This window comes from Syngnathus leptorhynchus, unplaced genomic scaffold (assembly GCF_054491065.1).
Source record: "Syngnathus leptorhynchus isolate UIUO unplaced genomic scaffold, UIUO_Slep HiC_scaffold_36, whole genome shotgun sequence".
NCBI classification, from domain to species: domain Eukaryota; kingdom Metazoa; phylum Chordata; class Actinopteri; order Syngnathiformes; family Syngnathidae; genus Syngnathus; species Syngnathus leptorhynchus.
In genome coordinates, this window is record NW_028232003.1 from 814,111 (window position 1) to 830,128 (window position 16,018).

The following is a 16,018-nucleotide window of genomic DNA, read 5'->3' on the forward strand; positions in this document are numbered from 1 at the left end:
TGACTTCAACTTCAGTTCCATCTCTGACTACAGCTCCTCCTCCAACTCCAGCTCCACACCATCTCTGCCACTGATTTCAGCTCCGCCTCCAATTTCGGCACCACACTAAATCCGCCTCTGACTTCAGCTCCGCCTCTGACTTCAGCTCCGCCTACAGCTCCAGCTCCGCCACCAACGCCTTTTCCATGATGACATATTTTCTTTGGTCCCACCGGGATTTGAACTCGGGTCGCTGGGGTGAGAGTCCAGAGCACTATCCACTATACCATGAAGACTTCACTAGTGTTGCAGGGAAGGAATGTACACTATATGGTTTAATGGAGCATTCTCTGACTCCACCACCAGCTCTGCCTCTGACTTCAGCTCCACCTCTGACTTCAGCACCGCCTCCAGCTCTGCCTCTGACTTCAGCTCTGCCTCCAGCTCTGCCTCTGACTTCAGCCCCACTTCCGCCTTTGACTCTGCTTCCAGCTCCAGACCTGCTCTGCCTTCAACTCCGCCTCCAGCTCCACACCAATCTCCGACTTCAGCTCCACCTCCAACCCTGACTTCAGCTCCACCTCTGACTCCAGCCCCACACCAGCTTTGCATCTGACTCCAACTTCATCTCCGCCTCTGACTTCAGCTCCACACCAGCTCTACCTCTGACTTCATTTCTGCCTCTTACTCCAGCTCTACACCATCTCTGCCTCTTACTTCAGCCCCACTTCCGCCTCCAACTCCGCCGCCAGCTCCACACCAGTTTCTGACTTCAGCTCCACCTCTGACTCCAGTTCCACACCAGTTCTGCATCTGACTCCACAACTTCAGTTCCATCTCTGACTACAGCTCCTCCTCCAACTCCAGCTCCACACCATCTCTGCCACTGATTTCAGCTCCGCCTCCAATTTCGGCACCACACCAAATCCGCCTCTGACTTCAGCTCCGCCTCTGACTTCAGCTCCGCCTACAGCTCCAGCTCCGCCACCAACGCCTTTTCCATGATGACATATTTTCTTTGGTCCCACCGGGATTTGAACTCGGGTCGCTGGGGTGAGAGTCCAGAGCACTATCCACTATACCATGAAGACTTCACTAGTGTTGCAGGGAAGGAATGTACACTATATGGTTTAATGGAGCATTCTCTGACTCCACCACCAGCTCTGCCTCTGACTTTAGCTCCACCTCTGACTTCAGCACCGCCTCCAGCTCTGCCTCTGACTTCAACCCCACTTCCGCCTTTGACTCTGCCTCCAGCTCCAGACCTGCTCTGCCTCTGCCTTCAGCTCCGCCTCCAGCTTCAGCTCCACCTCCAACCCTGACTTCAGCTCTACCTCTGACTCCAGCTCCACACCAGTCTCACTTCAGCTCCACCTCTGACTCCAGCCCCACACCAGCTTTGCATCTGACTCCAACTTCATCTCCGCCTCTGACTTCAGCTCCACACCAGCTCTACCTCTGACTTCATTTCTGCCTCTGACTCCAGCTCTACACCATCTCTGCCTCTGACTTCAGCCCCACTTCCGCCTCCAACTCCGCCGCCAGCTCAACACCAGTTTCTGACTTCAGCTCCACCTCTGACTCCAGCTCCACCTTCAGTTCCATCTCACACTACAGCTCCTCCTCCAACTCCAGCTCCACACCATCTCTGCCACTTACTTCAGCTCCACTTCCAATTCCGGCGCCACACCAAATCTGCCTCTGACTTCAGGTCCGCCTCTGACTTCAGCTCCGCCTACAGCTCCAGCTCCGCCTCCAACACCTTTTCCATGATGACATATTTTCTTTGGTCCCACCGGGATTTGAACTCGGGTCGCTGGGGTGAGAGTCCAGAGCACTATCCACTATACCATTAAGACTTCACTAGTGTTGCAGGGAAGGAATGTACACTATATGGTTTAATGGAGCATTCTCTGACCACCACCAGCTCTGCCTCTGACTTCAGCTCCACCTTTGACTTCAGCACCGCCTCCAGCTCTGTCTCTGACTTCAGCTCCGCCTCCAGCTCTGCCTCTGACTTCAGCCCCACTTCCGCCTTTGACTCTGCCTCCAGCTCCAGACCTGCTCTGCCTCTGCCTTCAGCTCCGCCTCCAGCTCCACACCAGTCTCTGACATCAGCTCCACCTCCAACCCTGACTTCAGCTCGACTGCTGACTCCAGCTCCACACCAGTCTCTGACTTCAGCTCCACCTCTGACTTCAGCTCCACACCAGCTCTGCCTCCAACTCCAGCCCCACACCAGCTTTGCATCTGACTCCTACTTCATCTCCGCCTCTGACTTCAGCTCCACACCAGCTCTACCTCTGACTTCATTTCTGCCTCTGACTCCAGCTCTACACAATCTCTGCCTCTGACTTCAGCCGGGATTTGAACTCGGGTTGCTGGGGTGAGAGTCCAGAGCACTATCCACTATACCATGAAGACTTCACTAGTGTTGCAGGGAAGGAATGTACACTATATGGTTTAATGGAGCATTCTCTGACTCCACCACCAGCTCTGCCTCTGACTTCAGCTCCACCTTTGACTTCAGCACCGCCTCCAGCTCTGCCTCTGACTTCAGCTCCGCCTCCAGCTCTGCCTCTGACTTCAGCCCCACTTCCGCCTTTGACTGTGCCTCCAGCTCCAGACCTGCTCTGCCTCTGCCTTCAGCTCCGCCTCCAGCTCCACACCAGTCTCTGACTTCAGCTCCACCTCCAACCCTGACTTCAGCTCTACCTCTGACTCCAGCTCCACACCAGTCTCTGACTTCAGCTCCACCTCTGACTCCAGCCCCACACCAGCTTTGCATCTGACTCCATCTTCATCTCCGCCTCTGACTTCAGCTCCACACCAGCTCTACCTCTGACTTCATTTCTGCCTCTGACTCCAGCTCTACACCATCTCTGCCTCTGACTTCAGCCCCACTTCCGCCTCAAACTCCGCCGCCAGCTCCACACCAGTTTCTCCGCCTCTGACTCCAGCTCCACACCAGTTCTGCATCTGACCACAACTTCAGTTCCATCTCTGACTACAGCTTCTCCTCCAACTCCAGCGCCACACCATCTCTGCCACTGACTTCAGCTCCGCCTTCAATTTCGGCACCACACCAAATCTGCCTCTGACTTCAGCTCCGCCTCTGACTTCAGCTCCGCCTACAGCTCCAGCTCCGCCACCAACGCCTTTTCCATGATGATATATATTCTTTGGTCCCACCGGGATTTGAACTCGGGTCGCTGGGGTGAGAGTCCAGAGCACTATCCACTATACCATGAAGACTACACTAGTGTTACAGGGAAGGAATGTACACTATATGGTTTAATGGAGCATTCTCTGACTCCACCACCAGCTCTGCCTCTGACTTCAGCTCCACCTCTGACTTCAGCACCGCCTCCAGCTCTGCCTCTGACTTCAGCTCTGCCTCCAGCTCTGCCTCTGACTTCAGCCCCACTTCCGCCTTTGACTCTGCTTCCAGCTCCAGACCTGCTCTGCCTTCAGCTCCGCCTCCAGCTCCACACCAATCTCCGACTTCAGCTCCACCTCCAACCCTGACTTCAGCTCTACCTCTGACTCCAGCTCCACACCAGTCTCACTTCAGCTCCACCTCTGATTCCAGCCCCACACCAGCTTTGCATCTGACTCCAACTTCATCTCCGCCTCTGACTTCAGCTCCATACCAGTTCTACCTCTGACTTCATTTCTGCCTCTGACTCCAGCTCTACACCATCTCTGCCTCTTACTTCAGCCCCACTTCCGCCTCCAACTCCGCCGCCAGCTCCACACCAGTTTCTGACTTCAGCTCCACCTCTGACTCCAGTTCCACACCAGTTCTGCATCTGACTTCAAATTCAGTTCCATCTCTGACTACAGCTCCTCCTCCAACTCCAGCTCCACACCATCTCTGCCACTGATTTCAGCTCCGCCTCCAATTTCGGCACCACACCAAATCCGCCTCTGACTTCAGCTCCGCCTCTGACTTCAGCTCCGCCTACAGCTCCAGCTCCGCCACCAACGCCTTTTCCATGATGACATATTTTCTTTGGTCCCACCGGGATTTGAACTCGGGTCGCTGGGGTGAGAGTCCAGAGCACTATCCACTATACCATGAAGACTTCACTAGTGTTGCAGGGAAGGAATGTACACTATATGGTTTAATGGAGCATTCTCTGACTCCACCACCAGCTCTGCCTCTGACTTTAGCTCCACCTCTGACTTCAGCACCGCCTCCAGCTGTGCCTCTGACTTCAGCTCCGCCTCCAGCTCTGCCTCTGACTTCAACCCCACTTCTGCCTTTGACTCTGCCTCCAGCTCCAGACCTGCTCTGCCTCTGCCTTCAGCTCCGCCGCCAGCTCCACACCAGTCTCCGACTTCAGCTCCACCTCCAACCCTGACTTCAGCTCTACCTCTGACTCCAGCTCCACACCAGTCTCTGACTTCAGCTCCACCTCTGACTTCAGCTCCACACCAGCTCTGCCTCCAACTCCAGCCCCACACCAGCTTTGCATCTGACTTCTACTTCATCTCCGCCTCTGACTTCAGCTCCACACCAGCTCTACCTCTGACTTCATTTCTGCCTCTGACTCCAGCTCTACACAATCTCTGCCTCTGACTTCAGCCGGGATTTGAACTCGGGTTGCTGGGGTGAGAGTCCAGAGCACTATCCACTATACCATGAAGACTTCACTAGTGTTGCAGGGAAGGAATGTACACTATATGGTTTAATGGAGCATTCTCTGACTCCACCACCAGCTCTGCCTCTGACTTCAGCTCCACCTTTGACTTCAGCACCGCCTCCAGCTCTGCCTCTGACTTCAGCTCCGCCTCCAGCTCTGCCTCTGACTTCAGCCCCACTTCCGCCTTTGACTGTGCCTCCAGCTCCAGACCTGCTCTGCCTCTGCCTTCAGCTCTGCCTCCAGCTCCACACCACTCTGACTTCAGCTCCACCTCCAACCCTGACTTCAGCTCTACCTCTGACTCCAGCTCCACACCAGTCTCTGACTTCAGCTCCACCTCTGACTCCAGCCCCACACCAGCTTTGCATCTGACTCCAACTTCATCTCCGCCTCTGACTTCAGCTCCACACCAGCTCTACCTCTGACTTCATTTCTGCCTCTGACTCCAGCTCTACACCATCTCTGCCTCTGACTTCAGCCCCACTTCCGCCTCCAACTCCGCCGACAGCTCCACACCAGTTTCTCCGCCTCTGACTCCAGCTCCACACCAGTTCTGCATCTGACCACAACTTCAGTTCCATCTCTGACTACAGCTTCTCCTCCAACTCCAGCGCCACACCATCTCTGCCACTGACTTCAGCTCCGCCTTCAATTTCGGCACCACACCAAATCTGCCTCTGACTTCAGCTCTGCCTCCAGCTCTGCCTCTGACTTCAGCCCCACTTCCGCCTTTGACTCTGCCTCCAGCTCCAGACCTGCTCTGCCTCTGCCTTCAGCTCCGCCTCCAGCTCCACACCAGTCTCTGACATCAGCTCCACCTCCAACCCTGACTTCAGCTGTACCTCTGACTCCAGCTCCACACCAGTCTCTGACTTCAGCTCCACACCAGCTCTGCCTCCAACTCCAGCCCCACACCAGCTTTGCATCTGACTCCTACTTCATCGCCTCTGACTTCAGCTCCACACCAGCTCTACCTCTGACTTCATTTCTGCCTCTGACTCCAGCTTTACACAATCTCTGCCTCTGACTTCAGCCGGGATTTGAACTCGGGTCGCTGGGGTGAGAGTCCAGAGCACTATCCACTATACCATGAAGACTTCACTAGTGTTACAGGGAAGGAATGTACACTATATGGTTTAATGGAGCATTCTCTGACTCCACCACCAGCTCTGCCTCTGACTTCAGCTCCACCTCTGACTTCAGCACCGCCTACAGCTCTGCCTCTGACTTCAGCTCCGCCTCCAGCTCTGCCTCTGACTTCAGCCCCACTTCCGCCTTTGACTCTGCCTCCAGCTCCAGACCTGCTCTGCCTCTGCCTTCAGCTCCGCCTCCAGCTCCACACCAGTCTCCGACTTCAGCTCCACCTCCAACCCTGACTTCAGCTCTACCTCTGACTCCAGCTCCACACCAGTCTCACTTCAGCTCCACCTCTGACTCCAGCCCCACACCAGCTTTGCATCTGACTCCAATTTCATCTCCGCCTCTGACTTCAGCTCCACACCAGCTCTACCTCTGACTTCATTTCTGCCTCTGACTCCAGCTCTACACCATCTCTGCCTCTGACTTCAGCCCCACTTCCGCCTCACACTCCACCGCCAGCTCCACACCAGTTTCTGACTTCAGCTCCACCTCTGACTCCAGCTCCACACCAGTTCTGCATCTGACTTCAACTTCAGTTCCATCTCACACTACAGCTCCTCCTCCAACTCCAGTTCCACACCATCTCTGCCACTGACTTCAGCTCCGCTTCCACTTCCGGCGCCACACCAAATCTGCCTCTGACTTCAGGTCCGCCTCTGACTTCAGCTCCGCCTACAGCTCCAGCTCCGCCTCCAACACCTTTTCCATGATGACATATTTTCTTTGGTCCCACCGGGATTTGAACTCGGGTCGCTGGGGTGAGAGTCCAGAGCACTATCCACTATACCATGAAGACTTCACTAGTGTTGCAGGGAAGGAATGTACACTATATGGTTTAATGGAGCATTCTCTGACTCCACCACCAGCTCTGCCTCTGACTTCAGCTCCACCTCTGACTTCAGCACCGCCTCCAGCTCTGCCTCTGACTTCAGCTCCGCCTCCAGCTCTGCCTCTGACTTCAGCCCCACTTCCGCCTTTGACTGTGCCTCCAGCTCCAGACCTCCTCTGCCTCTGCCTTCAGCTCCGCCTCCAGCTCCACACCAGTCTCTGACTTCAGCTCCACCTCCAACCCTGACTTCAGCTCTACCTCTGACTCCAGCTCCACACCAGTCTCTGGCTTCAGCTCCACCTCTGACTTCAGCTCCACACCAGCTCTGCCTCCAACTCCAGCCCCACACCAGCTTTGCATCTGATTCCTACTTCATCTCCGCCTCTGACTTCAGCTCCACACCAGCTCTACCTCTGACTTCATTTCTGCCTCTGACTCCAGCTCTACACCATCTCTGCCTCTGACTTCAGCCCCACTTCCGCCTCCAACTCCGCCGCCAGCTCCACACCAGTTTCTGACTTCAGCTCCACCTCTGACTCCAGCTCCACACCAGTTCTGCATCTGACTTCAACTTCAGTTCCATCTCACACTACAGCTCCTCCTCCAACTCCAGTTCCACACCATCTCTGCCACTTACTTCAGCTCCGCTTCCAATTCCGGCGCCACACCAAATCTGCCTCTGACTTTAGGTCCGCCTCTGACTTCAGCTCCGCCTACAGCTCCAGCTCCGCCTCCAACACCTTTTCCATGATGACATATTTTCTTTGGTCCCACGGGGATTTGAACTCGGGTCGCTGGGGTGAGAGTCCAGAGCACTATCCACTATACCATTAAGACTTCACTAGTGTTGCAGGGAAGGAATGTACACTATATGGTTTAATGGAGCATTCTCTGACTCCACCACCAGCTCTGCCTCTGACTTCAGCTCCACCTCTGACTTCAGCACCGCCTCCAGCTCTGCCTCTGACTTCAGCTCTGCCTCCAACTCTGCCTCTGACTTCAGCCCCACTTCCGCCTTTGACTCTGCCTCCAGCTCCAGACCTGCTCTGCCTCTGCCTTCAGCCCCGCCTCCAGCTCCACACCAGTCTCTGACATCAGCTCCACCTCCAACCCTGACTTCAGCTGTACCTCTGACTCCAGCTCCACACCAGTCTCTGACTTCAGCTCCACCTCTGACTTCAGCTCCACACAAGCTCTGCCTCCAACTCCAGCCCCACACCAGCTTTGCATCTGACTCCTACTTCATCTCCGCCTCTGACTTCAGCTCCACACCAGCTCTACCTCTGACTTCATTTCTGCCTCTGACTCCAGCTCTACACCATCTCTGCCTCTTACTTCAGCCCCACTTCCGCCTCCAACTCCGCCGCCAGCTCCACACCAGTTTCTGACTTCAGCTCCACCTCTGACTCCAGCTCCACACCAGTTCTGCATCTGACTTCAACTTCAGTTCCATCTCTGACTACAGCTCCTCCTCCAACTCCAGCTCCACACCATCTCTGCCACTGATTTCAGCTCCGCCTCCAATTTCGGCACCACACCAAATCCGCCTCTGACTTCAGCTCCGCCTCTGACTTCAGCTCCGCCTACAGCTCCAGCTCCGCCACCAACGCCTTTTCCATGATGACATATTTTCTTTGGTCCCACCGGGATTTGAACTCGGGTCGCTGGGGTGAGAGTCCAGAGCACTATCCACTATACCATGAAGACTTCACTAGTGTTGCAGGGAAGGAATGTACACTATATGGTTTAATGGAGCATTCTCTGACTCCACCACCAGCTCTGCCTCTGACTTTAGCTCCACCTCTGACTTCAGCACCGCCTCCAGCTCTGCCTCTGACTTCAACCCCACTTCCGCCTTTGACTCTGCCTCCAGCTCCAGACCTGCTCTGCCTCTGCCTTCAGCTCCGCCTCCAGCTTCAGCTCCACCTCCAACCCTGACTTCAGCTCTACCTCTGACTCCAGCTCCACACCAGTCTCACTTCAGCTCCACCTCTGACTCCAGCCCCACACCAGCTTTGCATCTGACTCCAACTTCATCTCCGCCTCTGACTTCAGCTCCACACCAGCTCTACCTCTGACTTCATTTCTGCCTCTGACTCCAGCTCTACACCATCTCTGCCTCTGACTTCAGCCCCACTTCCGCCTCCAACTCCGCCGCCAGCTCAACACCAGTTTCTGACTTCAGCTCCACCTCTGACTCCAGCTCCACCTTCAGTTCCATCTCACACTACAGCTCCTCCTCCAACTCCAGCTCCACACCATCTCTGCCACTTACTTCAGCTCCACTTCCAATTCCGGCGCCACACCAAATCTGCCTCTGACTTCAGGTCCGCCTCTGACTTCAGCTCCGCCTACAGCTCCAGCTCCGCCTCCAACACCTTTTCCATGATGACATATTTTCTTTGGTCCCACCGGGATTTGAACTCGGGTCGCTGGGGTGAGAGTCCAGAGCACTATCCACTATACCATTAAGACTTCACTAGTGTTGCAGGGAAGGAATGTACACTATATGGTTTAATGGAGCATTCTCTGACCACCACCAGCTCTGCCTCTGACTTCAGCTCCACCTTTGACTTCAGCACCGCCTCCAGCTCTGTCTCTGACTTCAGCTCCGCCTCCAGCTCTGCCTCTGACTTCAGCCCCACTTCCGCCTTTGACTCTGCCTCCAGCTCCAGACCTGCTCTGCCTCTGCCTTCAGCTCCGCCTCCAGCTCCACACCAGTCTCTGACATCAGCTCCACCTCCAACCCTGACTTCAGCTCGACTGCTGACTCCAGCTCCACACCAGTCTCTGACTTCAGCTCCACCTCTGACTTCAGCTCCACACCAGCTCTGCCTCCAACTCCAGCCCCACACCAGCTTTGCATCTGACTCCTACTTCATCTCCGCCTCTGACTTCAGCTCCACACCAGCTCTACCTCTGACTTCATTTCTGCCTCTGACTCCAGCTCTACACAATCTCTGCCTCTGACTTCAGCCGGGATTTGAACTCGGGTCGCTGGGGTGAGAGTCCAGAGCACTATCCACTATACCATGAAGACTTCACTAGTTTTGCAGGGAGAATGTACACTATATGGTTTAATGGAGCAGTCTCTGACTCCACCAAATCTGCCTCTGACTTCAGCTCCGCCTCTGACTTCCGTTCCGCCCCCAACTCCAGCTCCACACTAGCTTCGCCTCTAACGCCTTTTCCATGATGACATATTTTTTTTGGTCCCACCGGGATTTGAACTCGGGTCTCTGGGGTGAGAGTCCAGAGCACTATCCACTATACCATGAAGACTTCACTAGTGCTGCAGGGAGAATGTACATTATATGGTTTAATGGAGCAGTCTTTGACTCCACCACCAGCTCTGCCTCTGACTTCAGCTCCGCCTCTGACTTCAGCTCCACCTCTGACTTTAGCACCACCTCCAGCTCTGCCTCTGACTTCAGCTCTACCTCTGACTCCGACATCAGCTCCGCCTCTGACTCCAGCTCCTCCTCCACACCATCTCTGCCTCCGGTCCCGGCTCCACACCAGATCTGCCTCTGACTTCCGTTCCGCCTCCAACTCCACACCAGCTCCGTCTTCAACGCCTTTTCCATGATGACATATTTTTTTTGGTCCCACCGGGATTTGAACTCGGGCCGCTGGGGTGAGAATCCAGTGCACTATCCACTATACCATGAAGACTTCACTAGTGTTGCAGGGAAGGAATGTACACTATACTCCAACTTCAGCTCCTCCAACTCCAGCTCCACACCATCTCTGCCTCCGGTACCGGCTCCACACCAGATCTGCCTCTGACTTCAGCTCCGCCTCTGACTTCCGTTCCGCCTCCAACTCCAGCTCCACACCAGCTCTGCCTCCAACGCCTCTGACTTCAGCTCCACACTAGTTCTACCTCTGACTCCAGCTCTACACCATCTCTGCCTCTGACTTCAGCCCCACTTCCGCCTCCAGCTCCGTCTCCAGCTCCACACCAGTCTCTGACTTCAGCTCCACCTCCAACCCTGACTTCAGCTCCACCTCTGACTCCAGCTCCGCCTCCAACGCCTTTTCCATGATGACCTATTTTCTTTGGTCCCACCGGGATTTGAACTCGGGTCGCTGGGGTGAGAGTACAGATCACTAATTACTATACCATGAAGACTTCACTAGTGTTGCAGGGAAGGAATGTACACTATATGGTTTAATGGAGCAGTCTCTGACTTCACCACCAGCTCTGCCTCTGACTTCAGCTCCACCTCTGACTTCAGCACCGCCTCCAGCTCTGCCTCTGACTTCAGCTCCGCCTCCAGCTCTGCCTCTGACTTCAGCCACATTTCCGCCTTCAACTCTGCCTCCAGCTCCAGACCTGCTCTGCCTCTAACTTCAGCTCCGTCTCCAGCTCCACACCAGTCTCTGACGTCAGCTCCAACCCTGACTTCAGCTCCACCTCAGACTCCAGCTCCACACCAGTCTCTGACTTCAGCTCCACCTCTGACTCCAGCTCCACACCAGCTCTGCCTCCAACTCCAGCCCCACACCAGCTTTGCATCTGACTCCAGTTTCATCTCCACCTCCGACCCTTACTCCAGCTCCGCCTGTGACTCCAGCTCTGCCTCTGACTTCAGCTTCGTCTCCAGCTCTGCCTCTGACTTCAGCCCCACTTCCGCCTTCAACTCTGCCTCCAGCTCCAGACCTGCTCTGCCTCTGCCTTCAGCTCCACCTCTGACTCCAGCTCCACACCAGTCTCTAACTTCAGCTCCACCTCTGACTCCAGCTCCACACCAGCTCTGCCTCCAATTCCACCTCTGACTCGAGCTCCAGCCCCACACCAGCTGTGCATCAGACTTCAACTTCATCTCCATCTCCGACCCTGACTCCAGCTCCGCCTCTGACTCCAGCTTCAGCTCCACCTCTAGCTACAACTCCTCCTCCAACTCCAGCTCCACACCATCTCTGCCACTGACTTCAGTTCCGCTTTCGTTTCCGGCGCCACACCAAATCTGCCTCTGACTTCAGCTCCGCCCCTCACTTCAGCTCCGCCTCCAGCTCCAGCTCCACACCAGCTCTGCCTCCAACGCCTTTTCCATGATGACATATTTTCTTTAGTCCCACCGGGATTTGAACTCGGGTCGCTGGGGTGAGAGTCCAGAGCACTATCCACTATACCATGAAGACTTCACTAGTGTTGCAGGGAGAATGTACACTATATGGTTTAATGGAGCAGTCTCTGACTCCGCCACCAGCTCTGCCTCTGACTTCAGCTCCTCCTCCAACTCCAGCTCCACACCATCTCTGCCTCCGGTCCCGGCTCCACACCAGCTCTGCCTCTGACTTCAGCTCCACCTCTGACTTCAGCACCGCCTCCAGCTCTGCCTCTGACTTCAGCTCCGCCTCCAACTCTGGCTCTGACTTCAGCCCCACTTCCGCCTTCAACTCTGCCTCCAGCTCAAGACCTGCTCTGCCTCTGCCTTCAGCTCCGCCTCCAGCTCCACACCAGTCTCTGACTTCAGCTCCACCTCCAACCCTGACTTCAGCTCCACCTCTGACTCCAGCTCCACACCAGCTCTGTCTCCAACTCCAGCCCCACACCAACTTTGCATCTGACTCCAACTTCAGCTCCGCCTCTGACTTCAGCTCCACACCAGCTCTACCTCTGACTTCAGCTCTGCCTCTGACTCCAGCTCTACACCATCTCTGCCTCTGACTTCATCCCCACTTCCGCCTTCAACTCTGCCTCCAGCTCCACACCTGCTCTACCTCTGCCTTCAGCTCCGCCTCCAGCTCCACACCAGTCTCTGACTTCAGCTCCACCTCTGACTCCAGCTCCACACCAGCTCTGCCTCCAATTCCAGCCCCACACCAGCTTTGCATCTGACTCCAACTTCAGCTCCGCCTTTGACTTCAGCTCCACACCAGTTCTACCTCTGACTCCAGCTCTACACCATGTCTGCCTCTGACTTCAGCCCCACTTCCGCCTCCAGCTCCACATTAGTTTCTGACTTCAGCTCTACCTCTGACCCTGACTTCAGCTCCGCCTCTGACTCCAGCTCCACACCAGTTCTGCATCTGACTTCAACTTCAGCTCCACCTCTGACTACAGCTCCTCCAACTCCAGCTCCACACCATCTCTGTCACTGACTTCAGCTCCGCCTCCGATTCCGGCGCCATACCAAATCTGCCTCTGACTTCAGCTCCACCTCTGACTTCAGCTCCGCCTCCAGCTCCAGCTCCGCCTCTGACTTCCGTTCCGCCTCCGACTCCAGCTCCACACCAGCTCCGCCTCCAGCTCTGCCTCTGATTTCAGCCCCACTTCCGCCTTTAACTCTGCCTCCAGCTCCACACCTGCTCTGCCTCTGCCTTCAGCTCCGCCTCCAGCTCCACACCAGTCTCTGACTTCAGCTCCACCTCTGACTCCAGCTCCACACCAGCTCTGCCTCCAACTCCAGCCCCACACCAGTTTTGCATCTGACTCCAACTTCAGCTCCGCCTCTGACTTCAGCTCCACACCAGTTCTACCTCTGACTCCAGCTCTACACCATCTCTGCCTCTGACTTCAGCCCCACTTCCGCCTCCAACTCCGCCTCCAGCTCCACACCAGTTTCTGACTTCAGCTCTACCTCCGACCCTGACTTCAGCTCTGCCTCTGACTCCAGCTCCACACCAGTTCTGCATCTGACTTCAACTTCAGCTCCACCTCTGACTACAGCTCCTCCAACTCCAACTCCACACCATCTCTGTCACTGACTTCAGCTCCGCCTCCGATTCCGGCGCCATACCAAATCTGCCTCATATTTCAGCTTCACCTCTGACTTCAGCTCCGCCTCCAGCTCTGCCTCTGACTTCAGCTCCGCCTCCAGCTCTGGCTCTGACTTCAGCCCCACTTCCGCCTTCAACTCTGCCTCCAGCTCAAGACCTGCTCTGCCTCTGCCTTCAGCTCCGCCTCCAGCTCCACACCAGTCTCTGACTTCAAAAAGTGGCAAAGTGTCACTGTGGCAAAAAAGTGACTAAGTGTCAACTTTCGAAAAAACGACTGTCACCTTTGGAAAAAACGACTAAGTGCCACATCTCGAAAAAACGACAAAGTGCCACATCTCGAAAAAATGACAAAGTGCCACATCTCGAAAAAATGACAAAGTGTCGCCTCTCTGAAAAAATTACAAAGTGTCGCCTCTCTGAAAAAATGGCAAATTGTCGCCTCTCTGAAAAAATGGCAAAGTGTCGCCTCTCCGAAAAAATGACAGAGGGCCACCTCTGCGAAAAAATGACAAAGTGTCAACTGCGAATGGTGTCCATCCAAGGAAGGAGCGTGAGGGCCGGCTCCTTAAACACAGGCCGAGTGTCGCCCCGGACGGGCCGTCTTCTCCCGGCGCCCGCCCGCGTACGCCCCCCCATCCTCGTTCGTCCGTCTGCTCCCGGCGGGCCTCCGAGTACCCCCTCACCCAACCCACGGCACTCACTCCGTCCAGCGATAGCCGGCCGGCGTCCTACGCCCCGGTGCGCGGAGCCGTACGATACTGCTCCATGATGACTGTGGGGCATCCCACTCCCGGTAAACGATATAGCATGTTTGAGAAGAGCCTGGTGCTAAATGACTTGCATACGACCTGATTCAGGGTCAGGGTCTCGTAAGTAGCAGAGCAGCTACATCGCTGCGATCTATTGAGAGTCAGCCCTCGATCCAACCTTTTGTCGGCCGGTGTCACCTCCGGGGGCCGGTTCGGCATCCCTCCCGCCGGGGTAGGCTGCTACCAGGGGAGTCGTCCGACTCTGAAGAATATCCGCCGCGGCGGAAGACAGCGGTCACCTCCAGCACTTCCATACATCCAGCCACGGAGGTCGCTCTTCCACACTTCCAGCCACGGAGGTGGCTCTTCCATAGCTCCAGCCAGGGTGGTTGCTCTTCCATACTTCAATAGCTCCAGCCACGGAGGTGGCTGGCCGGTACTTCCATACTTGCAGCCACAGCGCTGGCGAAAATTGCACTAAGTGCGAAAGCCCATTCATTTACAACGGCGTGTCCGCAAGGCGGCGACATTTCCCCGTTACCGCTGGCTGCGTCGGCGGGAGATGATCCGAGCGCATCTGAGCGCCTGGAACTCTGCGCCGGCGTGGTCGAGCGGCTGGCCTCGGTAGTTGAGGTACCAGGGGTGGCCTGGGGACCTCCAGGCGGGGCTTGTGAGAGAGTGAAGCCGAGCGGCTGGAACTCTGGGCCGGCGTGGTTAAGCAGCATGCCCGCGGAGGTGGCTCTTCCATAGCTCCAGCCACGGAGGTGGCTCTTCCATACTTCCATAGCTCCAGCCACGGGGGTGGCACTTCCATAGCTCCAGCCACGGTGGTGGCTCTTCCATACTTCCATAGCTCCAGCCACGGAGGTGGCTCTTCCATACTTCCATAGCTCCAGCCACGGGGTTGGCACTTCCATAGCTCCAGCCACGGTGGTGGCTCTTCCATACTTCCATAGCTCCAGCCACGGAGGTGGTACTTCCACACTTCCATAGCTCCAGCCACGGAGGTGGCACTTCCATAGCTCCAGCCACGGTGGTGGCTCTTCCATACTTCCATAGCTCCAGCCACGGAGGTGGCACTTCCACACTTCCATAGCTCCAGCCACGGAGGTGGCACTTCCATAGCTCCAGCCACGGTGGTGGCTCTTCCATACTTCCATAGCTCCAGCCACGGAGGTGGCACTTCCACACTTCCATAGCTCCAGCCACGGAGGTGGCACTTCCATAGCTCCAGCCAGGGTGGTTGCTCTTCCATACTTCCATAGCTCCAGCCACGGTGGTGGCTCTTCCATACTTCCATAGCTCCAGCTACGGAGGTGGCACTTCCACACTTCCATAGCTCCAGCCACGGAGGTGGCTGCACTTCCATAGCTCCAGCCACGGAGGTGGCACTTCCATACTTCCATAGCTCCAGCCACGGTTGTTGCTCTTCCATACTTCCATAGCTCCAGCCAAGGAGGTGGCACTTCCACACTTCCATAGCTCCAGCCACGGAGGTGGCACTTCCAGCCACGGAGGTGGCACTTTCACACTTCCAGCCACGGAGGTGAATGGCACTTGCACACTTTTAGCCACGGAGCATGCTGGCACTTCCACACTTCCAGCCACGGAGCATGCTGGCACTTCCACACTTCCAGCCACGGAGCATGCTGGCACTTGCACACTTCCAGCCACGGAGGTGGCTGGCACTTGCACACTTCCAGTCACTGAGCATGCTGGCACATCCACACTTCCAGCCACGGAGCATAATGGCACTTCCACACTTCCAGCCACGGAGCATGCTGGCACTTGCACACTTCCAGCCACGGAGGTGGCTGGCACTTGCACACTTCCAGCCACGGAGCATGCTGGCACTTCCACACTTCCAGCCACGGAGCATGCTGGCACTTCCACACTTCCAGCCACGGAAAATGCTGGCACTTGCACACTTCCAGCCACGGAGG